The following is a 25,361-nucleotide window of genomic DNA, read 5'->3' on the forward strand; positions in this document are numbered from 1 at the left end:
ATCTCTGATATTTAGAAGTTTAAACTTGATTTTATACAGCCAAAGTCAGTTTTTTTTTTTTTTTTTTTAATTGCTTCTGTTTAATTTAGAATTTCTCCTGCTCTGTTAATGGTCTTGTAGACTCTGCAGGAGCCTCCTTTGTGTAATTGAAGTTCAATATATATCTCTTAAGCTAGGGTTGTTTTGATGCCTATAGTATCCTTTTTAAGTATCCTAGATTTCTGTGCTACTGCATAGTTTTTTGTTCGCATTGCAGAAATGCAAATGGCTGATTTTATTAAATGGCTACTGAAGTGAAATTGTCAGCAGATAACTGCTTACATCAATGAGAACTCCTGTAATGGGAATACAGTAGGTTAGTCCAATCCCTAGTTCTGACCCAACTGGTTACATTCATCACTTTTCCTTGCCACTAGATTCTTCCAAGAGCCACCACACCACTGTTGGCCTCATTGCTATTGGCTTACAACTGGATGCCGTTACAAACTGCTCTCCCAGCCACATACTAAAAATGTGACAAGTCTTAAGAGTAGTTTTTCCACAAAAACAAAAACATATAGAGCACAATATTTACACTTCAAGAAAGGACTTGCAGTTCAGCTGATTGGGAATAGAATAGGGGTAACACTCAGTTGGTAAAGAGGCAAAAAGAACTTGCACAATGGACATGCTAGACATCCCATCAAAGACCCAGCCCTATAAAGATCTCAACCATTTTAAGAATCAACTAATGCTATAGCATCTGGTGTTAGGGCATCATAGGTAAAGCTTTTTCCTAGTGCCTATTGGGACTAGGATGACATTCAATCATATCCACAAGCTATCTTTTCAGTCTGTCTTTAGTTGAGTGAGAGATGGCAATGCAGTCAGACACCCACGGAAGTGGGGGAAAATGGCAATTACACCTAACAATCAATGTGTCTTATGATGGAACCACTACATGTGTTCTGTTCAATTTCACATGTTAAAAATATTTCTTAATTTTGTTAATGCAGTTGTGCCTGTTTGTATCTTTATACTACGGCATCTGAATACTGAAACATTTTTTTATTTTTTTGTGACTAATGTGCAATTGCATACTCCAACATTCCTTAAGTCCCTTTTTGGAGTTAAATGTCAAAACTGAGGAGAATGGAACTCTGCCAAATGGTACCACCAATCCTCTATATTCTGTCATGAAGGGGACTCGCAGTCTCTCAGCATATGTGCTTAGAAGTTTAATTGATGGCTTTTGCATGCTTAAGTTAACAATGTGTGAATGACTGCTTTAGAATGTTCCAAACTTTTTACTGTATCCCATTTTACACATTAAGTTTTTTTTGGAGTGGCCCATAGCATGTTAATAAAATTAAAATATATATCAACATAAGAATTGTGTGCATTCTATGATCCTATTCAAATATATGTATATATTTTATTTGGTTGTTTTATTTTTTATAAAAAAAATTTAACTGCATGTCCTGACACTGACTGAACCATTCTGGCACTTTCCGTATTGGTAAAGGTATTTGTATTCCACCTTGCAGGTATAACCACCTATAACTGCTGGTTCTTGTGCTAGTGTAATTTTTATGGGTTAATAGTTTGTGTGTGTGTGTATATCTAGAAATCTATCTGTTTGAAAATATATTTAAATCCTTTATTTTGTCTATAATACCTTTTTTTTTTTTTGTGCCTTGTTAGTGATGTCAATTCAGATTTAATAGTCCTGTCAACATGCATTAGCAAAGTGAGACAACCTCCAGAATACTGCCATAAAAACAGTAAACTTTTTAATTAGAGCTCTGCACCCACAAGCATTCCAAAACATATATTAAATGACTATTTCTTGTTAAAAGCTTGTAGTTTTCCAACCTCTGAGTCCAAATGAAGCAATGCAGACCAGGAACACAGCTGAATAAATTTATTTTTGTAGACCACATCAGTCACAATCTGAGCACTTTGCCATGTCTATAGTGATGATGTTATGATAGGAAAAACATACACTTGCCAGTGTGAGATTTATGGGTGACCTTTTTTTACTGGACAAGCAAAACTTAAACATGGGACAAAGAAACTAATCCATGACTCTGAATTACATTAAGAGGTGATACGTTAGAAAAAGATTAAGAAGCTAGTTTTAATGACCTTATTCATTTTCCATTACAAATACACATATATGCCAGAAATTTTTAACTTCAGAGCTTTAAAATACTGCTGTGACAGCAAGCATTAGTGAACTACAGTATCGGCTGTCTTGAAATTTTGTTGATTACAAATGAGATACATACACCGATTCAAATATGAGATTTCCTTATGGATGAGACGTCTGCTTTAATTTACATATTTAATCTGTTTATATAATTAAACGTTAACTACCTTGAGCAGTAAACGCGTATAGCACACTGGCTCTTGGTCCATAAAATCTGATATATAAATAAAAATCTATTTATCTATGGTCGAAATTTTATATACATATAATTTTTTTTGTGTGTAATGCTGTCAATCTTGAATATGTGGTTCGTAATTTTGTGTAGAAAATCTCCTCCTATTTTAAGAATGTCCTTAACTTACAGATATGGAGCTGGTTGTAGTTTAAGTCTGTATTGATGGACTTATTCCAAGCAAACAGTCAGAATTCGAAGTCGGATTTTGTAATAAAAAAAAAAAAATTGTGAACCCCACCTATAAGTGTCTTCCCTTCAAGAGAAAAACCTAAACAAAATAAAGCCTTGCTCTTTAGCTCTAACTATATATAGAATTCTCGATCTACAGTTTGGTAGCTTTCCCACATTCCATCAAATGCAGTAAACAAAAGTTGCATAGCATTAAACCAACCTCAGTGTGTAGCAGTCCAGCTCCCTTGGCTGGTATAACACTTGCATACACTGTTAATTGGGAAAGTGCCAACTGGCTTCACCTGCCGAGACTCCACTATTCCATGCAATACCTTGCCTGGATCCTGCCATGGAAATTTAAACCTCAGAAGGGAGAAGTAGAATTTGCCAAAGCAGGTCTGGTATATCTTCCTTACACAATTGCACCACACCTCCACTCTCATCTGTGGAAGCATGGTGTACTCAAAGGTGTTCTCAACATCTGATGGTGATGGAATATATGAAAGGAAGAAACCAAATAGTGCAATATGTAGGAATATAGATTAAATTCAAGGGGGGCTACTGTAAGCACCAACTAGCATAAGATGACGTGAATTACCTACTCGCAGTGCTTGCACTTCTGCTTTTTGGCCTGGTGCTCCATGCATGTCCCAACAACTTAATCTTACTTCCTTTTATGATGCAGAATGCTCACTGTCCCTTTTTTAGTTAATGTGAAATGTTCCCTTTTTGAAATGTTACCTGCATATATAGCACAGATCTGTAACCAATCACTACACAGCATAGGGAATTTAACATCCTGATGTTTCCATTTCCATGGCCTGTTTTCTGTATAACAGAGTGCATTACATTAGTACTTATTCAGTCCTCTGACAATTCTTGCTCTTCAACCCCGATCTTGGCTTGTTTATTGACTTTATATTCCTGACATTGGCTTGTTAATGGTTCTGTGGCTGCTTGCAGACTTATTTTTATTTTTTCCAGTGCTAGTCCAGCCACTCCTAAGGACTGGTTACATATATACCATGTTTCAACCTAGATTTGTGTTGGGGTCTGGTCAGTCCTGGCAGTTATTAGTATTCCATTAAGAATCTGGGTATCTTGTTACTGTTCAACTGCCATCTGGTTGCAACATTTCATTACTTTTTAAAAGATTTATCTGCTAAGTTTTCTCCGCTTGGCTGTTTTTTTTTTTTTTTTTGTGAAACCAGAGTGGCTTATTCTGGACTGAAACTGGTTTAAGTTTAGTTTGGAGAAGGTGTTTGAGCTTTTTCACTTCATCTAACAACCGGGACACCACACAAAGCATTATTTGACCTCTTACTGTATACATGCTTTGCTAGTCTTCTCAATCATGTACAATCTGCAGGCCTAGACTTGTCTGTTCACTGGTAATTTGAACTTTCCATGAAGGCTACTTCTTAGACTGCCAGAATACTTCAGAACGATGAGCTGATCCCCCCCCCCCCCCCCCTCCCCCCCAGCACAGCTTTTCCCACCAATCAAACCAAAAAGTCTCGATGGGATCTAGTCCCTAAGCAATATGACTCTGCTGTGCACCCTCGCAGGAAACTTACTTCACAATGTCACCTATTGACAATGCATGCCACACCAACCCATTCATTCTGACCCCTTCCTGTAGATTAGAACACTTAGTAATATGACTTGTATACAAACAATCATATCTGTTCAGGGGTTTTGAAGGTTCTACACACTAAAATGTGGGGGCTAACAAAGGTGACTACAGTCACAAACTCATAGATGCTAACAAACACTGCTTCAGTGATACAAATTCAGGTATACAGTCATTCGGGCAAACCCAAATTGCAGAGAACAAACCATGGTGGCTCCCAAGTGCATTAAACACCAGCCCAGTAAACTAGATATAGTGACCTGGAGGAGTTTGCTTCTTGTCCCCATTGTGCCAGGCAGTCATTGTCTTCCAAGAACATCTCAAAAGAGATTGGATCATTTAATCTATTGTAAGTACACAATCAGACTGGAAAACAAATTCAACTGGAAGTCTATTAAAATTTACTGTAAATGATTCTAAACCTGTCCTGTGTAAAGATAAGCTGATTTTTGGTCAGCTTCACTTTCACTTCTCAATCATATTTTTGTTGCAATTAAACCTTTTATACCACAAGGTTCAGCTCAGACGTCTCTTCAGTTGACGTATTTCCACAATTTAGGATTTAATGCACTGACCTATTGAAAGGTGTCTCCACTGTTTCAATATTCGCTCTGGAAAATTTGAATATGAAGGAAAATATTGGGCCAACTTTGAGATTCATATTCATTTCCTTACTATGTGCATGCTGAATAAAAAAAAGCTCACAAGCTTGAGCATATTGAATCTGCTGTAAACGTTAATGGAAATCTACAGGTATCTGGTATTTACAAAGACACATGAACATAATCTGTTTTCTGTGTATATATAAATATATATTTTTTTCTTTATGCACAAACTCTGCAGTGAAAACAAATACAGAATTATCCATTGAACAGTCATCTGTTGCAAAGACCCAAGTCCTTGGATTCATTTACCCACTGGAAAAGAAACCTTCAGTTGTTGAGAAATTACTCAGGGATTCCTCGGAATGTAAGCCCAATCTCTGATTTAGATTGTGAAGTTATTTTCATACTTTGACTAACACTTGCGCTATATCAAGGTGAAACAGGTGCTATCCTGGGTGCTAAATGTTTGTGTGCAACTGGTTTCTACAGCGACTGCACATGATATTTCACCTGTGTTTTTTTTTTTTTGCCTTGATACATTTCTCCTATTGTATTAAACTCTGGATTGCCATATTTTTATGATTTTTACTCAACAAATCTCAGGAAATTCTCTCAATTACTGAAAAAAAAATGGAAACTTTATCCATGACTATAAAAAATATATTGAATTACACACCTTCATATGTAGTCCTTTAAAAGAAAAACATTCTCTGTACACTTGGGAATTTTTCTTTTGAGTACCTGATTAACACAATATCACAAATTAGAATGGTCCTTAAATAGTAATCTGTATAAATGAATTATTGCCCTTCAACAAATGCTTGACCTGGAGGGAATTCTACTCATTTGGAAGAATTAATTAAATCAAAAGATGAATAAAATCTATTGCAAACTCAGCTCATAAAAGTTAATACTTTCCACAAAAGGGAAATTGTATAAGCAAAAGAATAAGCTAAGAAAATACCTATATGTATTAAAATAACGAACATTAAATGTTTTTTAAAGTAGGCCACTAGAAACGTTTAAGAAAATAGATTAAATTTAAAGTAAGTTTGTATACTTTGCAGGTATCCAGAGAACCTGTACCATTCACCTTATAACACTTGGATAAGTGGGTGGTTAAAAGAAATGGCTAGTAAAAATCTGAATAAATTTATGAACTGGATTATCTTGACCAAAAAAGTACATGAATATGAGTCCATTATTTCGCAAACGTGTGTGTCTGTCACACCATGCCAACTTGTGCTTCCTCAAGTCTGACCTCTCCCCCAATGAATAGTACCACGGGATTTTCATATTAAGGCGTGCTCCATTTATGTCAGAACTTGAATATGAACATAGCTATGTAAACTAAAACTAAGATTATTGGTATTTATATAGCGCCAACTAATTCCGCAGTACTTTATATTCTGAAAGGGGGGGTGGGAGGGGGAAATCTACAATAAATGAGATCTACCTATTGTTTCTGTGTAATTGCGGGCCCTGCTCAAACAAACTTAGTCTAGAGGAGGTGGGGTACAAATACACAGCATTGCAGCAAGGGTGACAGCCTTCAAACAAGGTGGAAAAGTATATGGAAAGTGTGAGCGCTTAGTGGAAAAACCCCCTTAGACAAATTTAGGGTATCGAGAATTGTAAAAATTTCAACCCTCTGTTTAGAGTCCCACTTTGTTTTCAATACACTGAAGTATAGATCTTGGAGGATGGGGATATCTGTCCTGTTTGCTCCACAAAGTATCCAAACTATAAATATTCCAGATATGTTGGTACTTTTTTTTTTTGTAAGGATACAATGTGCACATAGTATATTGTACACTTTATTTAAATCCCCAATCCCCCAAATGGAACCCTTACATAAAATCGCTGTTACTGTTGTCAATAACTACAGTGATGTAACACTATTATGGAGGTGGAAAAGTAGCATGGCTGGAGAAGAGTGGCGTGTGGCTCTTTAGGCGTGCAAGAGACCGATATGGATAAGTTACTCTGGGAGTCCAAAAGCATTTCTGAACAGGTGTTTTTTGAGGGACTTTTTAAACAATTAAAGACTAGGGGAGAGTCTGAAAGGGGTAAGGCTGTTGGAAGGAAGGTAACCACCTGCAAGAAGTCCTGCAAGCGTGAGTTAGCAGGAAGGGTGCGAGCAGCAGCCAGGAGGTCACCAGAAGAGTGAAGCAACTAATAAGGGGCATATCTATGAATCAGTGAAGAAATGTAAGAGGGGCTAGAGTTGGTTAGACCTTTATAGGTAAGGGTTAATAATTTGAATTTACACCTATAGGATACAGGAAGCCAGTGTAAGGATATACAGAGGGGTGAGGTATGAGAGACGGGTGAGAATCAGCCCGGTAGCAGCATTCATTACTGATTGTAGTGGGGCAGTTTGAGTTCTGGGGAGACCAACTAGGAGAGAATTCTAGTAATCCATGTGAGAAATTGCTAAAGCATGAACAAGCTCCTTGGCAGCATCTTGCGTGAGAAAGGGGTGGAAGCGGACAATGTTTTTGTTTTTGGTTTTTTTTTTTAAGGTGGAATCAACATGTTTTTAGCAACATTCTGGATGAAAGACCAGGATCAAAACACCAAGACGACTAGCTTGCAAGGACAGACTGATGCTAGTACCATCAATCAGCATTATGAGGGGGGAAAGTAAAGCTCAGTTTGAGTGATTTTCAGAAAGCGGGCGGACCTTCAATCAGATTGAAGAAAGGCAAGAAGTGCCTCCCCTGGGGGAGAGATCGGGGGAGAAGAGATGTCTGGGTGTTTGCTTACAGATGGTGGTGGAATCCAAAGGAGTTAATGAGTTTGTCAAGAGGGGCAGTACAAAGAGAACTGGAGGGGACCAAAAACAGAACCTTGGGACTCCAGTCGAGACAGGGCAAGAGGAGGCGTCCTTGCAAAAGGAGATGCTGAATAAATGTTGGGAGAGAATCATAAGAGGAAAGTGTTACAGACCGAGGGATTAAAAAGGTTGGAGAAGGACATGATCAACCTTGTCAAAGACGGCAGAGGTGTCAATTAATATGTAGTGTTATTTAGACTTGGCTGTGATTAGGTCACTTGTAACTTTAATAAGAGTGGTCTCCGAGTGGAGGGAGCAAAAGCCATACTAAAGAGGACCGAGGAGGGAATTGGCATTTAGGAAGGGAGTCATATGAGTAAAGACACTTCTTACTAGAAGTTTTGAGGAAAAAGGAAGCAAGGATATGGGATGATAGTTGGAAGGGGAAGACTGGTCTAGGGATGGCTTTTTTTAGGATGGGTATGACAGTAACATGCTTGAGGGGAGCAGGGACAACACCAGATGAGTGGTTTAGGACGTGTGTCAAGGATGGTACAGGACAACGGGAGAGAGATCTGATAAGGTGAGAAGGTACTGGATCAAGCAGACAGGTGGTAAGAGAAGTGCAGCCACCTCCTGTCATGTTCTGTACCTCGGGAGAAGGCCCTGTAGGGTAGAGAAGGTACAGTCCAGGTGTGGTTGCGAGAGGCAGGAGCAAAGGGGAGAGGGAATTCTTTCCTTAACTGTTCAATCTGGTCGGTCAAGAAACATGGAAGGCTATTGGCTGAAAGGTTGGTTTGGGGGAAGGGGTGGCAGCTTGAGGTGGGCAAAGAGATTTAAAGGTGTTGATGCCTGAGATTTTGTGCGCATGAATAAGACAGGGAAAAGTAAGATTGTTTAGCAAGGGTGAAGGATGTGCAGTATGAAAAAATGAATTTATAATGGAAGTCTGATAAGGTGTGGGACTTCCTCCAGGAACATTCAGCTCAACAGGAGCATCTCGCAGGTAGTGAGTCAACTTAGTGTGCCAAGGTTTGAAGTGCATCTTCTTTGAGGTGCTTGTTTGGAGCGGGGCTGCAGCATCCAGGGTAGAGGTAAAGGTAGCATTATAGGAGGAGATAGCCAAAGACTGACAAGAGATTTTGTCAGTATGAGTTTGGAATGGAGATCAGCTGAGTTGCTGGAGTTCAAGAGAATTCAGGACCATTCTGAGTTGGAGGGGGTTAGGTGAGGGGGATCTTTAACAAATAAGAGGTTGTGATCTGAGAGGAAATAGTGTTGTGAAGCTTAGCGTGCATGCGTTAGAAAAAATAAGATCAAGGGTATTGCCAGCTACATGTGTGGGAGTATTAACCCACTGTGATGGGCCAAGGGAGAAGGTAATAGAGGAGTTTGGAAACTACTGAAGTCAAGGGTGTGTTAATGGGAATATTGAAATCACTGAGCATTAGGGACAGGATATTACATGAAAGGAAGTGGGGAAGCCAAGCAGAAACAATGGGCAAGGAAGAGACTAGGTGAACAAGGGGGGTGGTGGATTACAGCTATGTTAGCTCAAACAAATTGAGTGAATTTCAAAGGTGGAGAAAGATAGGGAAGGGTGGGGGGGGTTGGCAGAGATATAAAGGGCTAAAAGCTGAAATCTTACACTGCCCCCTTTACGGTCAGCCTGTTGTGAGTAAAGACCACCAAAGGATAGTGAGGCGCAGGGGTAGCGGTTTGAGGGAGAGAGCCATGTTTGTTAGTGCACGTAGGTTTAGGGAGTGAGATAAATTGGTCATGGATTTAAGTTGATTTTAAAGGTGCTGCACACAGAGCGTGCATTCCAGAGGGCAGCTCTAAAGGAGGAATTATAGTAAGTTACATGGAATGGGTATGCAATTGTTGTTTTGTGTTAGTACAAGGTGTGTTGGTAAGGAGGGACCAGGGTTTGGAGACAACTCTGTTCCCAGCTTTATTTGCTAACATTTTTCATGGCACTTAATCTGTATGCTGCACATAAGAACTTCATGTCAGATGTAAACGATTTCAATTGTTCTGAAAGTGTTAGTGTTCGAATAAGATGTGTCATGTATTCCACACTGTGTAATGTTCTATGATCTGCATGGGGTCAATGTAGTTCTGACTAGCTGCTGCAAAGCTCTGCCAGAAAACAGGGGGATAGACTATCCCTCATTTTCCACTATTTAGAAAGGAAAACTGGAAATAGCGGGGATCCAGTTATATAGTATAAAGGTAGCGCTATACATCACCACCTTGGGCTCAAGTGTATGTATTGGTTAGGTTCCAGAATTGAAAGCTCAGGTGCCATGTAAAGTATTTATGAATCTATCAAAATCTCTCAGATCTTAATGTGGTGGCTTTTTTTCTTTCTCAGGTACCAGTCTGAAATCTGGTTTTGTGTAGAAATCATTGATTTATGGATACAACACAAAGCTTTGGATACTAGATTCCAAAAAGGCATATATTAAGTGCACTCTGAAAGATGTGTAACATTTACTATTCTGTTCATGATGTGGAACATCTCTATTTCTTTTGAAGAGTTTGGTCTTTATCTTGAGCTTGGATGTAATTATGTGTAGTGTAGAATAGACCTTTTAATCCTACGTGTATGCGTTGGGCAGTTATGGATGGTAAAATGTTTCCAGGTGCTGACTTACCTGACTAAGGGTTGATTTTATACTTTCAAAGTTATTCATCTAATATGGAGAAACTGCTAATTTAATATAAATTAAGTATTTATTACTGAAATGTTGTATGGAAGGCAAACAGGGTTACATCAGATGGTGTTCAGTGGCAAGATGGAGGCTTTAAATGTTACATGTTGCAAACGTGTCGGGGAAATGAGATGCTTATAGGGAAGATTACAAGAAATTAAAAGGTGACATACTACAGAAATATAAATGGAATAACTACAGAAATTCTTTAGGGCTGTGACTTCCCTGATCCTCACATCTTGGAGACTTCATATGCAACTGTTACTGGAAATCAAATATTACAACGTTCTGTCTTAACTTGGAGAGTCTAACTGGGTTGTAAATGGAACATACACTCCTTTTTAATCCCTTCCCGATCTACCTGGTACGTCCGATAGTAAATCCCCACTTACCTGATCACTGGCAAACTCCCGCCAGCTATCGCAATCCTGGGGCCCCCCTCTGCCCGATCCGGCGCTCCATGCCATGTGATCGTGGGAACCTCTCGATCACCATGGCCGGAATAGCCGGCTTGTGCAGTGACTGCAGGGGGCCTGCCTGAGCTCTCAGGATGCCCCCCCCCCCCCCCCCCAAATGTACTTGGAATGTGTGTGTGTGTGTGTGTGTGTGTGTGTGTGTGTATATATATATATATATATATACATATACATATACAACTATGTACTTGTATATACAAATTAAAGAGGTGCTTTTTTAAATTTTTTTAAAAAAGTTTTTTTTTTAATTCTAACTATATTTTGATATTAATATACATATTTATTTAAATCAAATAAATTTAGAATGACGTTATAAATACATATTCCTTTAACGACCGGATGTACTAGATACGGCGGACAAAACTGTTAAGGACCACGGCAAATAGGACTGGCGATCAGTCAGGGGGGTCTGCCGGAGACTCCAGTAGTCCCCCTGCCGCAGCCCCAGCCTTCCAGGGCCATGTGATCACCATGATCACATCACCACAATGGGATTCTAGGAGCTGCCAGGCATTCCCCAAGATGGCCAAGTGTAAAAAAAGATAAAATAAAGATTATACAAATATTACATATGCATAATATATTAAATTAAAGCATTTTATAGTATATAATTTCATTAGAAGTTTATTTTGAGATGTGTATCTCCTATTTAGAATGAAATTTATATATGAAATAAGTGTGTATACACTCCCACTGTGTGTATGTATATACACCCTGTTCCAAATTATTATGCAAATATATTCTTTTACCTAAATTTATGTAAATAAGTCAGCATAATTCTCATCTTATCAACTATTAAGAGTACAATTTAAATTTTATTGAACAAACCTAACAGTATTTTTCTTAAACATAAAAACACTTACAATGCACTGTTTCAAAACACTTTATAGGTTGTAAAGAACTGAAAATTGTAATTTGTTGTGTTTGCAGCATATTTACTGAAATCAAAACCTATTTCAATCAAACTTATAACAACATTTTAACTTTTTAAACATTTTAACAGGTCACGTTACATTTTAACAGAGGACCCCTTATTTGATAGCAGCTTCACAAGTCTTGCATCCATTGAACTTGTGAGTTTTTGGACAGTTTCTGCTTGAATTTGTTTGTAAGATGTCAGAATCGCCTCCCAGAGCTGCTGTTTGGATGTAAACTGCTTCCCACCCTCAGATCTTTTGCTTGAGGATGCTCCAAAGGTTCTCAATAGGATTGAGGTCAGGGGAGGATGGAGGCCACACCATGACTCTCTCCTTTTATCCCCATAGCAGCCATTGATGCAGAGGTATACTTTGCAGCATGAGATGGTGCATTGTCATGCATGAGGATGATTTTATTACGGAAAGCATAGTTCTTCCTTCTGTACCAGGGAAGAAAGTGGTCAGTCAGAAACTTCACATACTTTGAAGAGGTCATCTTTACACCTTCGGGGACCCTAAAGGGGCCAACCAGCTCTCTTCCCATGATTCCGGCCCAAAACATGACTTCATCACCGCCATGCTGATGTCGCAGCCTTGTTGGAACTGGGTTGCCGTCCACCAACCATCCACTACTCCATCCATCTGGACCATCCAGGGTTGCATGGAACTCATCAGTGAACAGGACTGTTTGAAAATGAGTCTTCATGTATTTTTCTGCCCAATGCAGCTGTTTCTGCTTGTGAGCATTGGTTAGTGGTGGCCGAATAGGTTTATGCACAGTTGCAAGATTCTGGAGGACTCTACACCTTGATGTCCGTGGGACTCCAGAGGCACCAATAGCTTCAAATATCTTTAAATACAAAATGTATACAGTGAATAAGTGTGATAGCAAAGAATGCTATAAACCACCTGAGTGGGAACCCCTTACACCACTCTAACAAATACAAAAGTTAAATACATACAATGGTGGATCACACGTCTAGATGCATCTAAAAATAAACAAAACCATATGGTGTAATATTGTCAATTAGTATAAAAATATGAATTTCGTAGAGATCATGTACTCACAAGCCTGGAGCCAAATAATCATATGGCTCCCATGAGTAGCGCAGTGGGACTTTTAAATGGGATGTCCCCGTCCGTCTTCTGGATACTCCTTTAGTTCCCAAGCAGCATAGAAATAAAGCTGAATAAGTGGAATTTCTTCACAAAGAGCTTTATTCAGGATATACAAAAGGAAAAAAAAAAGCGAAAATATAAAAACATGGACTATAGGTAAAATGGGTCCAAAGTCCAGTATAGCCAAATGGCTAATGTCTTTTTTAAAGTCCGAAACGCGTTTCGACCGTCAGGGGCTTCCTCAGTCGGTAGTATGTCAAAGCTTCTTGGCGTTCTTTTCAGTTGTTCCTTCCGTCTGCTTCCGGGTTTCGTTGTTGGAATGCTCTATGCGTTCCAATTCAGGCGCCATGTGTCTCATTTCCGGGTCACGTCACTTGCATCGACTCGGACGCATAGCTGACGTCACTGGAGCGCATGACACATGCGTTCCACTTTGGAATTAATTCAAAACTCCGGTTTTATTGCCTGTAATCTTGCGTCCGAGTCGACGCAAGTGACGTGACCCGGAAATGAGACGCATGGCGCCTGAATTGGAACGCATAGAGCGTTACACCAGCATATTACACCATATGGTATTTCTTTTTAGACGCATCTAGACGTGTGATCCACCATTGTATGTATTTAGCTTCAAAAATCTGTTTGCTGCTATGTAATGGAATTTTAGCAGCTGCTCTCTTGATACGATGCGTGGATCTGGCAGAAATCTTCCTCAATGTGCCTTTATCTGCAATATCTAATGTTTTCATACCTCGTCTAAGGCATTGAACTATTTCACTCTTTTCGGCAGCATAGAGATCCTTTTTCTTCCCCATATTGCATGAAAATGGTGCTCTGCTTAATAATGTGGAACACCCTCCTTTAGTAGTTTTTCCTTAAATTGGGCTCACTTGGCAATCTAATTATAACAGTTGTCCGAGATTGTTTTCAGTGAACAAAAGAGCCCTGAGACACAATACCATCCATGAGTTAAACTGTAAAACAAAATATTTAATCTTTGACATTTAAATAGAATTTGCATAATTTGGAACAGTGTGTACACATATATAACTTAACTACATAATGATTGGATTTTATCAATTATAACTTGAGACCTGCCTGACAACCCAGGCACAGTCCAGAGAATTTAATTGGCAAGTCTTTTTTATATTTAAATCCGTAACTTTCCAAAACACCAAAACCTTTACATTGGGGGTATTTTAGTCTGGAGACTTCGCTGAATACAAATGAGTGTTTAAAACTGTGTACTTTGCCTAATTCAATGTTTAGTTGCTGTATTCATACAAACTATTGCATTGCTCAACATCCTATGTTCTACTGCATAACCAAAAATAAACACATAGCTTTACATAATCTAGAAAAGTGCAGGTTTATAAAACTGTTTTTATGCATATGGCTAATGTAACTAAGCTACATTGGGATGTGCCATCTGTAAAAATTGCCAATCTGATAGTGGAACATGAGCCAGTGTGTCAAGCATCACAAGTTGATATATTGGCAAAAGGTAATAGGAGCTCTATTCAAATGTGTGGCATCTTGTAAATGGAATTCTCCTTGTAACACACTTGACTCTCATAGCTATGTCATTTTTTTGAGACTGAGAGATTCTGCCATATCTTTAATTTTACGTTCATTAGTGGCAATTTTTTTCAAGACAGTACCGGTAGTTAAAATATTATTCATGCTATCCTCGCAGATAAGGGTGTAATATGTAATATGTTTGTCTATTGGGTAATGTGAATGTAATGAATAAGTTAAGATGTAATTAGACTTGTGACGTTATGTAGAGATGTATATTTGTTAAAAATGGAATAAAAGAATTTATACTAGATTTAAAAGAAATAATTAAAAAAAAAAAAAAAAAATTATTCATGGAATGCTTTCAGAAAAAGATACATAAGGTGGTTTGCTAATGTTGATTGGAATGAAATTTGAAATGTATTCTACTGACTTAGTTCTGTAATGTGGCCTTAGGTGGCTTTTACATGCTCATTCCCAACTTTTGACTAATTGTGAAAGGATATGTTCACCTACTTGCCTTTTGTAAGCAAAAGGGATGTTTTTAGTTTATTAATTGAATGCAGGAAAAAACAAATGCGAAATTCCTTGAGGGAATCTGGAAAGAAACTGGTCTCTAATTTTAAGTTTCAAAACAAAGTAATGGGAATGGGGCTCAATGTGTTGTGATTCTTACAACTTAAACTACAATGGATATATCTAAATACAGATCAATGAAAATTAAGGTCTTGGATAAGGTAGGTATGGTAGCTAGATAAACACATCTAAATATTTGGATGCATTTCAGACACGCACAGATGGACACATTCTCTGGCTTATTACAGAATCCTTCTATATTTCTCTAATTTTAGTGTTTCAATATGAATCACTATAACCAGAATCTAGCAAAAAAGGGGGTGTGTGTACTTGTTAACAATATCAAAGAATCCAGTGTTATATTTACTTGCAATACAAATTACAATACAGTAATCCCCAACGTTAAAACACATGCACCTTTAACTGATCTAGACTTACTATTTACAAATATGACTTGTGCATGATCATATGACTACCATTCCTTGATCTCCAGGGTGATGGTACTTCCCTACTCTCCTCCATCGTCCGAACCAACTGTTCCCTAGATACACAATGGACTTCCATTTGGACGCAGTACAGTTATAAAACAGGTTATTTATATAGCTTTGTTTATGGCTACCTATCCCATACACAAACCTGCATTTATAACTGTACACCTTCTGCTCTACAGCCCTCATGCATACTCTCATTCTCACACATTTTTGAAATCTTATTCCATTTACAAAACATAAAACAGAGTTGGAAACTCCCCCTCCCCCCCTGGTGACCATTAAGCTCTAGCAGATGGTCCCACATGCCTAAATCCCATTAGTACACGTGTCGTGTTTTTTATTTATTTTTTTATTTTAATCCTTGTCTAGATAATACTGCTAAGACTCATCAACATTACTAATGTTCATTTCCATCAAAGTATTCATTACACCCAAGCTCCGCTTCCAATCATGCAAACATTCTCATACACCTATGACAAACATATTGTTATGCAAAATGTTGCAAGAAAGCCATGATAATGTATTTACATGTGCTGCAGTAAGAATATGGCATTGAATTGCAACACAACCACCCATAGACTACTAGATTGACACTTTAAGGGATTCCACTCTGTCTTGGACTGGCATCTAAAGTTTGATGTTATTTCCCAAGGCTGGATCTGTGTGCCTGAAAGTGGTGATTTCTGGAGTAGAATCCTGGACATGAAATTCCTGAACTGGGTAATCTTGTATTATGTCCCACAGTATTTTATAAAAGTGTGAAAACAGCAGTTTTATTGAGGGATAGTAGAGCAAAACTTTTGTGCAATCTGTCACCTGTATTGTAGCCTTTTTGTTTCTTTGGCCACCTTAAAATGATGCTGGTTCTTGCATTTGTTCACCCTCACTACTCTATAGTAGTTCTCCTCACGATGACTTGGAATGGCTTATCCAGCACTGGTTCCTCGGTGCTGTGGGCAGAGTCAGACATCACTTCTCGTCCTGAGTAGTTCTGAACGGTTCATGAATTTAAACACAGGCAGTGTCACACAGAAAGCGCAAAGCATCTTTTATCAAAAGCTTAACTTGTAGCGTCTTATGTCAATTTTAACTTGTAGGATGCAAGAACACTGTTGGGTTGTGGTCTTTTTATCGCAAATTATTTTTCTCATGTGAACACAATATAATAGGTTAACTTGCAAAATTAAGTAGCTATTTAAGTCAGATGAGAAACTGGAACGCTTATTTGACAGTCTATTAACTGTTAAAGCCTTTGCCCAGCTAACCTCCTGATCGAACATCCTGTCTATACAAAGTATTACCCATACACAGTTAACTTCACAATCTCTCATTAAATTGTTGCTCATATTTTATCACCCATAGTTATCAAAGTCATTTTAAACTAGACCAACATGTTTAAAACAACCTTTTCATGGAGTATCCCTACCCTGCAGGCATGGCAGTTATACCTTAAATAACCATAGACACAATCTAATACTTCACATTATTATATATCAATTACTTGGTCTCATAAATCTAGAGATTAAGTAAATTAGCCATTACAGGGCATGTTACAATATGACACCTACTATTCTGCAGACAACTTTTTTTTGTCTGATATTTAAGTAGAACCTCTAATCATAACTATAAACAATTGTCAAAGAACCTATTAAAATTAAATCAAATTGATTCATGAATCGTGATTGAAAGATTAAAAATAAATAACAAACTATATTACTAAAATCAACGAAAAAAGCGCAAAAAATATTGTTATATATTTAATAACCTAAAACTGTAACTTAGACAGAATTGTGATGAAAAAAAAATACCTTTAAACATGTGGTTTTTACTAGCAGTTAAAACACAAACTTCCCAAATTCTCAAATAACAACAATGCAATATACAGTGTCGGCGCTTAGTAGATGTCTCTATGAGATCATGGATATCCAAAGAAATCTGTTCTTTATAGTTAGAGATCCTAATAAAGTCCATAGGTCCCATAAACATGAAATATGTAATAATGATAAAAATAATGGAAAAGATAGTCACAAAGGGAAACCATGAGATACTCTGGGATGTCTAATTTCACAAATGATGGGCCTTTGGGGTAATTTGAACAATCAAACTTCTATTGCACCAAAAATGGCAGGTCTATCATATCCATTAATCAATAACTGTAAAAACAGCAATAGCCATGCCTAATGAGACACACTAACATCACAGGATAGTCTACAGCATACATTGGAAGAATCACTGTACTCAGATGTTGCTAAACACTATTGGGTTTTGTACAGGTTTACAAATATAAACTGTTCTAATGCACAAATTTACTAATATTTAGCAGAGATGGGTAGTAAAATTATCAGTGTCAATACCCTGAGATGTCTACTTTTTCTAAATATGCCATTGTGTGGCAGGTTCGTTTTGTGTTGGCTTTTAATTTTCGAAGACAAACATTGACATTTTTATTTTACTCCTTGTATTTGACTACTAAACAAATGCTAGACATGATGCACAATCATCATTTTCACAATCTGCACCATTTATGCACTCGTTTTGCCAACCCTATGGAAGAAAATGCATTTGTTTTTTGTAATGGAGACTTTATTAAATGTATGTCACATCAAATTTAAAGCCTATATCCTTGAAACAAACTGTATAAAATGAACTGTGGTTAAACAAAATCTGCTTTGGTCCAGAAGTGAAAAACAGGCAATTGAAGCTTAATGAAAGGCTGAAATTGAAATGGATTTTGACTTAAGGCAAATGTCATCTAAGATCACACTTTCATGGATTCCTTCTCAGTTTCTCAACTACGGACATGTCTCTCCACTGAGAAAGCACTGTTGTACATTTTCATTTAGTGAATGTGTTCACGGTCTGCTTACAAGTAAACTAAATAGTGACAAGACCAACATTTTATTCTAAATGTTGTGACATTCTTTATCCATAGGCAAGATGTCCGTTTTCTGGTGTCTATGCACCAACCCTTTTATTATGGATGAAATACAAGGCTTTGGGGATCTGAGCAGGACAACCAACCTAGAAGATAAGAGACTTTCAACAAAATATCAAGTAATACAAACTTTTGCAATATCTCTAATATCCACTGATCTTACAAACTTATTCTTCAAATATTAGATATTGTGCTGTAACCATTGATTTACACCCATACACCTATGGGAACATTGACTCAGGAGTTGCATTAATATATTAAATGCTATGACTACCTTTTTAGGTGATTCCAAATTGGAATATTTTCTAGTGTGCATTCACACATTTTATTTGCATGAAATTGTTGGGCTGAGCCAGGGTAAAACACAAGGTAAGAGTTAAACAAAAAATAGATGAGCCAACTTTGTCACCAGGTTGTGCTAACATCAACGTACCTGCTAGCTTTTCAAGAAGAACCTGGTGCTGCTCTGGAACCTGAATCTTAGTTTTCGAAAGTATTTTACATTGCAATGAGCTGGAAGATGTTCTTTACTCAAATCTGAAGCATAGACATGGAGGTGCAAAAACAAAGTAGTTCAGCCTTTAGACATTGAACTCCTCTACAGCTAATGGGTGGGGAAACAAATGACAGAACAATTCCCCCTCACCCCTCCCCCCCCCACCAAAGTAGTTGTACTTGGCAAAAGGATAAGACAGCATGGTACTGATTCTAGTAGTTGACCTAGTCACACCTTCCAGACAGTATCTATGGAGTGGTTTGCCTCCAGAGAGTGTAAATAGACTGCAAGCTTTATAGGATGTGTAAATAGGCCTGAGGAATGCTTTAAGACAAGTAGACTGTATAACAGATGGCAGGTGTATAATGTAATGTAATCGTAACATCTTATGTGTTGCATACGAACTAGTAAATGCAAGTAGTATTAAATAGATTGAAATGTGCTTTTAACCAAATCAAAATACACTAAACAAAATTATAAACACTTGTATTTGCCCCCATTTTTCATGAGCTGAACTGAAAGATCTAAGACTTTCTATGTACACAAGGCCTATTTCTCTCAAATTATTCAAATCTCTGTGTACTTCTTTGCTAAAAATCCATCCACCCCACAGGTGTGGCATATCAGGATGCTGATTAGACAGCATGATTATTGCACAGGTGTGCCTTAGGCTGGCCACAATAAAAGGCCACTCTAAAATGTGCAGTTTTATCACAAAGCACAATGCCCAATTCTAAGCATACTCACCGGACATATCACCCATTGAGCATGTTTGGGATGCTCTGGATCAGCGTATACGACAGTGTTCCAGGTCTTGTCAATATCCAGCAACTTCGCACAGCCATTGAAGAGGAGTGGACCAACATTCCACAATCAACAACCTGATCAACTTTATGCGAAGGAGATGTGTTGCACTGCGTGAGGCAAATGGTGGTCACACGATACAGACTAGTTTTTGCACACCCCTGGACTTCCCCAATATGGTAAAACTGCACATTTTAGTGGTATTTTATTGTGGCCAGCCTAAGGCACACCTGTGAAATAATCATGCTGTCTAATCAGCAAACCTGCTATGCCACACTTGTGAGGTAGATGGATTCTCGGCAAAGAAGTGCTCACTAACACAGATTTAGACAGATTTGTGAATATTTGAGAAATAGGCCTTTTGTGTACATAGAAAGTCTTAGATCTTTTAGTTCAACTCATGAAAAATGGGGGCAAAAAAAAGTGTGTTTATAATTTTGTTTGGTATATAAAGGTTCAGAATTCACTTGATAACCTTCCAGCCACTGCCCTGACTAATCCCAAACTAATTATGCTATGAATTAAAGGATAGAACCAGTCTCTTGAACAAAGCCAAATGACAATATTTACCTCCACCTTCTGTGTAATGACTCTCAATCAAACTATGGTTTAACTGAGTCACATGATAATTAACCCAACAAACAATTGTAATCCATGTGATGGGAAACAGGTACATCTTATTCCCTGAACCTCATGTATTGTACTGAAATAGAAAGTATTTCTTTAAAATCGTTTTAAACCAAGTTCAAATTTAGGAGTGGTAGAGTAAACTCTCCTTTCTAGCCTATTTTTTTTTTTTTTTTTTTAAATCTATCATGGTGGTACATTGCAAACAATCACACTATTTCCATTGAACTCCCTATATTGGTACACAAGGAATTGTAGATCGTACCTTTTTTTTAAAAGCTTTATAGTAACTCTGGCTAGCGGTCACGATGTACTCTGGGAGACAATGTCCACATGCCCATCTGATGGAATTTTGCACCAGTGAGAGATAATGTGAGAGAAGTCTTGAGAGGTTCCTGCTAAACCAAGTTAAAATCTGAAGGATGTAAACCTGCTAATCTCTTACAGTAGAGTTGCCCTGACTAAACTATATAAACCCCTCCCATAATTAAATGCAAATAAGGTATCCCATTTATAGCCACATTTAAATAGGTGTGAAGTTTTCTATTGGTCAATGTTCAAGTAGTGGGTGGAGACAAGTGATTTATATGTAGTGTTGATTAAAAACCGATACTATTGGCATTAGAACTATTTTATTACATTTTTAAATGTATGTGTAAAATTTCTTGGAGGTAAAATTAAATTATGCAGGATAGAACTGGTAAAATATTAATATTAAATGTAAATAGTTTTTCTATTCTCATGAGTGTAGAAAATCCAGTGCCTCAATCTTTGAGACTGCATAAATCAATCTGGTTTTGTAGGGGTAACAATTGTCCATGCTGACTGGAGGCTGAATGAATGGTCTATAAACTCTTTTTGAACTATGGTTAAGGCAACCAATCACCTTTTTAAATTAACTATTCTATAACGTGCCTGAATAGTAAACTATACTAACAGCAGTAACATATATGAACCTGCTAAAAATATCATACATTGTAGTCTCCTATACCCCTTCATTTTCAGGTATTTTCTCCCACCGCCAACTGTACCCTATATTGTATATCTGCCAGATTATCAGACTGGAGGTTAGGGGCATATTTTGTCTCATATTGACTGTTCGAATTACAGAAAGTGTGTCCAATTCCAGCATTTATGCCAATAAGATGCTACATAACTTACACTTCTCAAAAGTCTTGTTTCCCCTTTTTATTTTTTTTTGCTTCATTTAAGCAAATATCTACATAAAACCTAAATTGGAAAACCTAATTTAGAGAACATAAAGGTGATTAAAGGAACAATTTATTACAAATAGTGTTTGACTCACAGTTTATCTATATGCAGAGTTAACCAAAAGCTATATCTGTATTATACTACTGCTAAATAAAAAATTAAATAATGGAGTGTCCATATATCCAAAAACACTAGGCTTTTGTACAATTAAAGGATTTTTTTCTTTTTTTAAATTTAACTGGATCTAGTATAAATGCTAAATCCAATTTTGAAAGTTGTGCAATTTTGAACTATGAGACTAAAGTTGGAATTGAGAGTAATTTTTAAATTTAGGACAAGGTCTATTAAGATCTCACTTTCATGGATTTATTCTTTCTCTACTACAAATGTGTCTCAACACTGGGGAAGGAATGTTGTACATTTTTCATTTAGGGAATGCATCCTTTTAAACTGCCTGCCTACACATAAACTAAATGGTGGTTTGGGTATTTTGAAAATGTTAGGTCTTTTTATAAATGATCACTAACCTGACCATTAATAATTGGCTCCTGGGGTTAACGAGTAGCGTAATCTATGCTATTCTTGCAGACAGTGATTTGTTCTAATTGTGTGATGGCTATAATTTAATCATGTGATTAAAAGTTAATTAATTTATTTTAGTTCTTCCCTGATTCCCTGACCACGTTGTCATATGTATTGGGATATCTATTTGAAATAAAAATTATGAGTAGATGTAGAAGTTTTTTTTTTTTTTTTTTTGTTTTTTTTTTTTTGTTTGTTTTGGCTCATTTTCGGATTTGAGTTTAACCTTTACTGCCACGATCAACACCCTTCAAGACTTTTTTTCACATATCTGCCAGGTGGTTATAGCAGCTGTTGGGGCTGTTCCTAAAATGAATTTCAATAGGCTTGCCTTTCCTTTCCTTTCCACGGTTGTGGCAGCCATGTATGGAATGATTTGACTAATAAGGTTTTAACATATGACCAAATCACTCAGCGTATGCAGTCATATTTACTTTTTATTTATAATTTTTAACCTAACCTTTCAACCATGCACCACCCAAGACTGAGAGTTGCCATCAACATGAGTTTTGGCTTGTGTTAATTCCATTCGTTGTAGGTAATTATGAGATTAAAAGGCTGCTGAGGTTGAAAACATTTGCTCATATTAACTGTTCTGTAAATTGACCCATGTGGTTACAAAGATTCTGTTCTGATATGAATTTGTTTCATTGGGTCTACATCAATGGTAGCTGTTAAATTTAGAGCAAATGCGCCTTTTCAGATGTGGTTATCATAACTGTAGAGATTTCCAAAATAGTAGAGGGACAAAAAAAATAAATTTTTGCTGGGGGTTATTGGGGAGGATATCTATACCTTTTGAGAAACGTGCGTTCCAAAAAATACACCTCCTCAAATTGTTTGACTATAGTTTTGAGGCTGTGCTCTTCAGTCCTTGGCGAGAAAGAGATCTAACAATTTCTTGTTTACTATACCTCGGAGGTTAAAAATATACCTGCTTTTACTAGATTAGAAGTGTAATGGTTTATGTGAGACTTTGATTACTGCAACTACTTTTTGGACCATGATTTTATTCTCTTTACTCTGTTCAATAGTTTCTTAGCCAGAATGTAATTATGTGCTTTTACCAACCAGCAAATCGAATAAGCATCTTTCATCCAAGTCACTAACCAGATCAACCATTCAAAGAATAGCCTTACACATTCTAAACTATTCTAAATGATCTGTCATGGTGTACAGGCAGGAATTAACTGGGGTTTTGTGGAAGTATTTTAAACTGCAAACAATGCATTACCAGTCATGTATTGACCAAATTCCATTTTGCAATGAGTCACCCCAGGAATGGACATGCATGCCCTGTAGTGAATCAAATAATTGTTGAAGTTCATATTCAAAGATCTATGACCGTGCTGGGGGGAATCATCATAAATATTTAGAACAGACATTTTATGTTTCTAAATAGTAAACTATGGATACCAAGCCCTTTATAGAAAATGTAGAGAATCTATCTGTGAGGAATTTATTTTTGGGATATCCTCCAATAACAGATCTGTCTTCCCCTGTGCCGCTGATGCCCAGGACAGAACCCTGATGCACTCCCCTTTTTTGGAACTCTGGTTTTCCATTTACAACTGCACTGTTTTATGCCAATGTACTACCCAAGAACACAATTTTTCATCAAACCAACTGAATCTTTTGTAATAGTAACCTTTCATGTGGAACATTATCAAACATGATTGCAAAATCCAAGTAGATCATTTTCTCTGCAACACCTGATCTAGATTTCTATTAACCTCCTTTTGTAGAATGCAATTCAGTTAGTTTTGAACAGCCTTTCACAAAACCATGTTGATTCCTGCTTATGTTGTGCAAAATAAATGCTTGAATACTATCCCAACCAGAAATGCAAAGCTCACAGGTCAAAGCTACAGGCACCACATTTACATCTTCCCAATCCATCTTCCTAATTCTCTTGAAGGATTCCTGAAAGAGTCAAAACTAGTGGAAAGCCAAAGTTAGGCTACCCTTTAGAAATGACTACATTTATGTTTAAATTTGTTACATAGCTGAAGATTTGCGTCCATCAAGTCCAGCCTTCCTCACATTTGTTTTTTGCTGTTGATCCAAAAGAAGGCATAAAACCCCAGTTTAAACCACTTCTAATTTTGCAACAAACTGGGAAAAAATTCCTTCTTGACCCCACAATGGCAGATTTATCATTGGATCAAGAAGCTATTAGCCTACATTGAAAAATTATATCCTTGACTAGAAGTATGCATCTAGTTGCTGTTTGAACATCTGTATGGACTCTGATAAAACCACTTCAGGCAATTCCACATCCTTATTGTTCTTACAGTAAAAATAAAAATGTGTTCTTTTGCTTTTGACTTGGATTGTGTTTATTGTAACTTATATGAACATCAAATTAAATTTAGTTTTAACTAATAAACAAAATGTGTATTCTTATAAATCTCTGGATAGCTTATATAAATATTCACAGAATATGTTTAGAAGAGTTAAAATAGGCTAAGAACTTAAAAGCTATTTAAAATGGCAAATCTGGTGCCCAATTAGTAAAATAAGATTAGATATTCATCTCAAATAAAATACTTGCACACCAAAATTCAATAGTTTGTTATTTATTAAGTTCAAATAAAATACAAAATGGTATGTATGCCTATAGTTATTGGAAATCTAGACCACAACTTATATTGGATATACAGAAGAAATACAGATTACATAGGAATATTCCAAATTTACAATTAATGAGTAATAATGAAACATCAAATTGCTGTACAAAATTTACCAGACAGGCAGAAAAGACACCAAACGTTTCTGCTGGATCGCCTTTATCAAGGGTGATGAGTGACATGGTTTTATAAGCATGCAATCCAAAAAAGCGGTAGGACCTCCCATTATTAACCCTAATACCAATAGTAAACACCTGTGCAAAATAATCAGTGTTAACCCCTGATTTATGGAGGAGCTCACTGTTAGGACAACAGGATGCTTCCTTCAATATACGTTTACAGTTTTGGAAATCAATCAAATATACAAATCCAATTAATACAGTATTATAATAATAAACTTAATGTCTAATAAACCTGCGGTTAAAGAACCTCCGTGCACATATATCCGGTAATGATCATGCGCATCCACGTCACACTGGCAGCTCGCGCCGACCAAAATAAACTTGTGCACATGCGCACTTGGGAGCTCTACCGCCTACCAAACTTGGCTTGTGCATACGCACCTAGTAGACTCCAATCTCGAACTGAACTGCCTAATGTCTTCCACATCCTTGGAAACCTAATTATACACATTAAAATGGTTTACCCAA

Source organism: Pelobates fuscus, chromosome 4 (genome assembly GCF_036172605.1).
Source record: "Pelobates fuscus isolate aPelFus1 chromosome 4, aPelFus1.pri, whole genome shotgun sequence".
Taxonomy (NCBI): Eukaryota; Metazoa; Chordata; class Amphibia; order Anura; family Pelobatidae; genus Pelobates; species Pelobates fuscus.